Here is a 6589-nt window from a genome sequence, read left to right on the forward strand (position 1 = left end):
AATGTGGCAAAAGGTATATCGGGATAACAACCCGAGAACTACGTACGCGACTGGGTGAACACATAAGTAGTATAAAAAACTGTGTAAAAGATCAAGAGAAAGGCAAAAACCTTACCCCAGTGGCTAAACATTACCTAAGGAATCATGGTACTAAACCTGAACTTAAGGTGTCAGTATTGCAGGTGATAAAACCTGGTATTAGAGCAGGAAATGTTGAGACTATGTTACTCCAAGCAGAATGCCGCTGGATATTTTGGTTGGATACCTTAGCACCTTTAGGTCTCAATGAACAAGATGGATATAATTCTTTCTTATGAAATTGGTAATTAAAACTGACAATAAGACTCTGTCGTTGAGTACTGTATTAGTTAACAAAAGGGATTAATTAGTAACATTATCCACAAACAAAGTAACATATGCTACAATTACGAGTTATCTGCATTTGAAATTTCTGAACCATCAGTAACATGGACCAATAATGATCCAATGACATCTAAATACACACATAAAATTAAAATAAAAATGATTAAAGAGACAGAGGCATGGATGTAACTATGTGTTTATCGCATCAATGGAGGTCATAAAATAGAATGGAAATATGGATTTGACTATGTGCTTATCACCGTTAACATAGCAGTATTTGCATAACTCATAGCTCAAACTAAATGGCTCAGTATATAAGTCACTGAGATACGTAGTAACCAACAGTATAACCTAGGTTCTTTGTCCTATAACATGGTTTAAAATGTTAAGATATTATTGAACTATGAGGTGCTAGTAATTTAGTATTACTAAATCACACTGTATGGACCCTGCAAGGGATATGAATATTTAATTAGCAATAGAATGATAAAATATAATATGGTTGGTGCATGCTTGCAAATATTAGGTACACTCGTCAATAATTATATATACCAATGATTACTCAACTATATCTAAACACGCTTATAGAGAATCTAAATATCCAGATAAAATCATGGATTTAACTATGTGCTTATTATACTGATATAGGACATAAAAGATCTGAACAGAAACATGTTGTTGACTATGAGATTTCACTCATATAGAACTACAAGGCAACAGTAAGTTGAGATTTATAACTTAAATAAATAACACACTTCCTGTATCCTGCAAGGTGTGGGAACGTATAGTTGCTAATAGAGAATAAGAACACAGTGTGATTTAAACATGCATGTAAATATAAAATACACGTGTTGTACATAGATCCCAGTCTGTCCAATGTATAGCTGAATAATATAACTAATCTATACGGGATCACTTTATGTCCCAAATGAACGATTAAACTAACTAAATATGACTGTGAGGTGGATGAATATTACTCTGCCCCTTCACTCTTATAACAGAGGTTTCCTAGAATGAACATGGGAATTTTTATTTACCGCAATAACTAGACCTGTTCACATGCACAGCTACGATCTATATAGCTAATACATACTATGTGTACTAACATGTATATAAGATGGACAGAGTCAAGTACTTTGAAGTACAACCACGAGTGATAATAAGTAAAGATACTAACTACATTGGCTGGTCACCACATTAGATATGAAATAAATGCTATCGATGATGATACTGAGTGTTATATAATTCTGTTTATATCTCCCTGATAAGACTCCAGCAGATATCATCTGACAGTTTATTTACATTTGCGCGGAAGCTCAAGCCTACCTATCTACGTCACTATCGAGTCAAGTCATGTGACGAACTGCTACCCAATAGGGTAGGTCATTTAACGATTGGCCAGCATTATGGGGGTGTGTATGAATACTCATCCCGGATTGGTGTATAGTAGTATTTAAGCCCGTAGGACGACGCAAGACGGGTTAGCCTTTGAGAAAGCCACGGACGTGGCGAAATGCGCATCAGGCGCTTTGTATGAATGCTGGTTTTTTGCTTTGTGTGTGTTGAACCCTAATTTTGCTATGAATGGTTACTGATATACAAGCGATTTTTGTATCATTTATACTTGGCTGTTTATTTTGAATTGGCTCCTACAACAGACCGGTATCTCTATATTAATGGGAATCTAATGTTAATCTCTGATTTCAACTATTAGACACAGTGTGGGACTCTGACAGTTGATAGCACCGCTCCCGTATTGCACTAGTTAGATTTAATTATTGTGTGAGGTCGATCCTCTTTTGTAGATCAGTTCATGTGCAATCCGTGAGCATTTTATGGTGCTTCCCTGCCAGACCTACCCATTTAACACACACAGAATGGTTTATACCTGGCATAACAGCATTCACTATCTATTTTAACTGTTTTTATACACACTATGAATGAGTGAATGGTTTGTCACCACGTATTTATATAATTTTATTTTATTACTATTAAAAGTTACGTTTTATATAACAAACCCGAACCCTGCAAGTCCACTTATATATTGAATTATCCCTATTCAGTATTTTTTGAGTGCTCTGTTATATCCATTTCTCTATCTACATTTTCGCAAGGTGAGCATACACAGAACATTTTCTTCTATGTAAAGAACATTGGAATGTTAAATATTCATAACTACCTTCAGCTTTAGCGCTGTAGGTCTAACGCAGTGTCGGGTTAGCACGCAAGCGATGAGTGTTAGGCTTTTTTTAAGCACGTTCCATTAAAGTCTATGGGGTAAATGTGCTGACGTAGTTGCGATATCTGAAGTCCTGAAGTTATCGCACAACGGGTTTAGCTCACACGTGTTTTAACAATACTAGAATACGAAGTAATGCAGAAAAAAAATGAAAGAAAATTAAAAAGATATTGACAAAATCGTCAGTATTCATTTGTTTACTTTTAAAAAATGTAAGGGGGGTTAATACTTACCTTATCGTGCTGTCCATGCTCACTAAAGCTCATCAAGGTAAGTTTTGTAGCTACAGGTGAACTTTTAATTACAAGGAATGTAAATGTTTAAATAAAATTCAGTATTTGTTTTGCAGCCACCGACTATTCAGGGAAACAAATTTCCCTGAATTATCAGAATGAAAATTTCATCCGAAAATACATTTTCTTACCTGCACATTTCTAATACATATACTTGGGATGACAAAGTGCCATAACAGTAATGAAACACATAGGTCTTCTGTAGGGGTTTGTCAGCCTTAAAAACTTACTACATACTTTTAATTTTAATGTACATATTAAAGGCTATTGAATACATTGCAGTGTCTCCTAATCTGTTGGGATTTTTTCTGCATGTATATGTATACATATAAAGACATACAGTATCCCACAATAGTGAGTACACCCCTCACATTTTTATAAATATGTTATTATATCTTTTCATGTGACAACATTGAAGAAATGACACTTTGCTACAATGTAAAGTAGTGAGTGTACAGGCTGTATAACAGTGTAAATTTGCTGTCCCCTCAAAATAACTCAACTCACAGCCATTAATGTCTAAACCGTTGGCAACAAAAGTGAGTACACCCCTAAGTGGAAATGTCCAAATTGGGCCCAATTAGCCATTTTCCCTCCCCGGTGTCATGTGACTCGTTAGTGTTACAAGGTTTCAGGTGTGAATGGGGAGCAGGTGTGTTAAATTTGGTGTTATCGCTCTCACACTCTCTCATACTAGTCACTGGAGGTTTAACATGGCACCTCATGGCAAAGAACTCTCTGAGGATCTGAAAAAATGAATTGTTGCTCTACATAAAGATGGCCTAGGCTATAAGAAGATTGCCAAGACCCTGAAACTGAGCTGCAGCACAGTGGGCAATACCATACAGCGGTTTCACAGGCAAGGTTCCACTCAGAACAGGCCTCGCCATGGTCTACCAAAGAAGTTGAGTACACAAGCTCAGCGTCATATCCAGAGGTTGTCTTTGGGAAATAGATGTATGAGTGCTGCCAACATTGCTGCAGAGGTTAAAGGGTCGGGGGTTCAGCTTGTCAGTCCAAAAATAAAACTGAGCGGTGTCATTAGTGCCCATTTATTAAAAGAGTACACCCCTGTTCTAATTAGAGAGGTTCCATGTAGATTGCAGACACAACCAGGGTGTATGGGAACAGCATAAAGTATTTAAAGGTATCATATATTCAAATTAATTAGTATGTAGTTTGACCTGACATGAGTGACTGAACCTACTAGCTCTGGCTAAAATATGGTATTAAAAAAACAGCAGGTAACTTTTTTTTGCATGTTTGTTAAATACATCTTCAGTTTGTTCTCACAGCCACCCATTAAGACTGGGGTTGTACACAAGCTTTATTTCTCTATTTTTGCTTTGCAGTATGAATTAATTAAAAACTTATATAACTATACTCTAATCTTAGAATGTGCAAAGACTCTGCCTACAGTTTTGCAGGACTGATTAATAATTTGTGATCTAGAGCCATTAATAGCAATCACTAAACTAAAAAAGTCACCAACTTGAATACTTTTTTTTTATCTTTGATGATAAAACTCTTTTATTGTTAATTCTCCATATTGTTGTCTCATATGGAGAATTATTGTATGGAATATAAAGTAGTGTGACAGCTATTGAAATTTAGTTAATTTAGTAGAGCTGTTTATATAAGGTGACCCCAATTCGGGAGGGATAGTGTTAAAATTTGTGATCTAGAGCCATTAATAGCAAGCACTAAACTAAAAAAAAGTCACCTGTAATGCTCGTGGGATATTCCTCTATCAGACCGAACTCGGCCAGTAGTCTTGTTATCCCAGCGTCGAGCCGGAATGATAGGGAATATCCCAGAGCAGAGAAAGTTAGTAAGATGAGGAAGCCGGCACTAACCACAGGCAGGACAGTCCCCAGCGGCAATGGCAGAGCAGTCTAAAGACAAACCACTAGAATGGTCAGGCAGGCAGGGTTTGGCAACAGCAAAGCAGTCCAAGGGCACACCACTAGAATTGTCAAGCAGGCAGGATTTGGCAACAGTAAAGCAGTCCAAGGGTACACCACTAGAATAGTCAGGTAGGCAGGGTTCGGCAACAAAGAGGCCATCCAGAACAACAGGGGTTAATAAGCAGAGTAGTCAGACAGGCAGAGTTCAGCAGCAGTATATCAATCCAGCAATTCAGGGTTATAACAGGTAGAGTAGTCAGACAGGCAAGGTTCAAACACTTTAAGGCAATACTGTAGTAACGATCTATCACACCCAGGAGCACACAAAGTAACACCTTTACTTGGGCAGTGATAGATAGTTATTGAGGAACTTACATAGGCACAGGATTTGCGCCACAGGAATCTAGACCAGAGAGAGAGAGGAGAATGCGGTGATGACGTCAGCACCGCTGTCAGGGTGCCAGGAATCAGACTGAGACGAGAAGTGCAAAAATAATCACACCTTTATTAATAGCAAAAAATAATAAAATGTCCACAAGTCAAATAACAAGCCAGGAATCAAAACCAGAGCTGGTAGTCAGACGAACCGAGTCAGGAGCCAAAGCGAGTAGTCAGACGAGCTGGAATCAGGAACAAGGAGAACAGGGTTCAGGAACCAGGAGGGACGTCAGACAGCCAGGTAATACACAGGAGCTCTCACAAACAGGTCTGGACAACGCAAGTGCAAAGCATACTGAACAGAAGCCCTTTAAATAGTAAGTGATGACATCACAATTCTGAGACTGCATCCTGTCTCACACAGATGATGTACACCAGTCTGGCCATAAAAGGAAGTGCAGAAAATGAGCAGCATCACACAGTATGCACCAGAGTCAGCAAGAGAGGTGAGTAAAATGGCTGCCAGCAGCACATGGCAAACAAAACAGGGAAAAAACCCTGACAGTCGCACGCATCCGGATCTGACACAGCCCCTGGCAACGAGCAGGGAAGAAGACGCCACGCCCCTAGCAACGGCTAGATTGGCACAAGGTGACATAGCTCCCTTCTCAAGGGTTCCCTCTGGGAACCAGAGCCAGTCTCAAAGGATGAGCAGCATGGAATCTGGAGACCAAAGATGGAGCATGCACATCACGGGCAGGAAACCAGGAACGATCTGTCACAGAGTAACCCTTCCAGTGTATCAGATACTGCAGTTGTCTGCGTCTGTATTTGGAGTCCAGGATCTTAGCTACCTCATATTCAGAGTCACCATGGACTAAGAGCGGAGGAGGTGGAGCTTGGAGCTGGGTATATTTATTCTTGATGTAAGGCTTGAGTAGTGAGATGTGGAAGACTGGGTGTATGCATAGGGTTTTGGGTAAGGCCACTTTGTAGGCAACAGGAGACAATCTTTTCAGGACCTTGTAAGGGCCGAAAAACCTAGGCCCCAATTTATGACAGGGTTGACGTAGACGAATATGTTGAGTAGAGACCCAAACACGTTCACCCACTGGGATGGCACGTACAGAAGCTCTATGACGATAAGCAAACTTTTTATATCTAGAGACAGCTTAACATAGCTGAGAGCGAATACGTCGCCAATGAGTGGTTAGTCCAGTGACGTGTCAGTCTGCAGCAGGAACCCCAGTGGACTGAGCAGAGAGAGGGAAGAGATGAGGTTGATACCCTGCTGCAGCTTGAAATGGAGAACATTTAAGAGAAGAGTTGCAATGAGTGTTTCTTGCCAGCTCAGTTAGGGGTAACAACTCAGACCAGTTGGTATGGCAAGCGTTGACAAAGGCTCTAAG

This window comes from Bombina bombina, chromosome 2, assembly GCF_027579735.1.
Source record: "Bombina bombina isolate aBomBom1 chromosome 2, aBomBom1.pri, whole genome shotgun sequence".
NCBI lineage: Eukaryota > Metazoa > Chordata > Amphibia > Anura > Bombinatoridae > Bombina > Bombina bombina.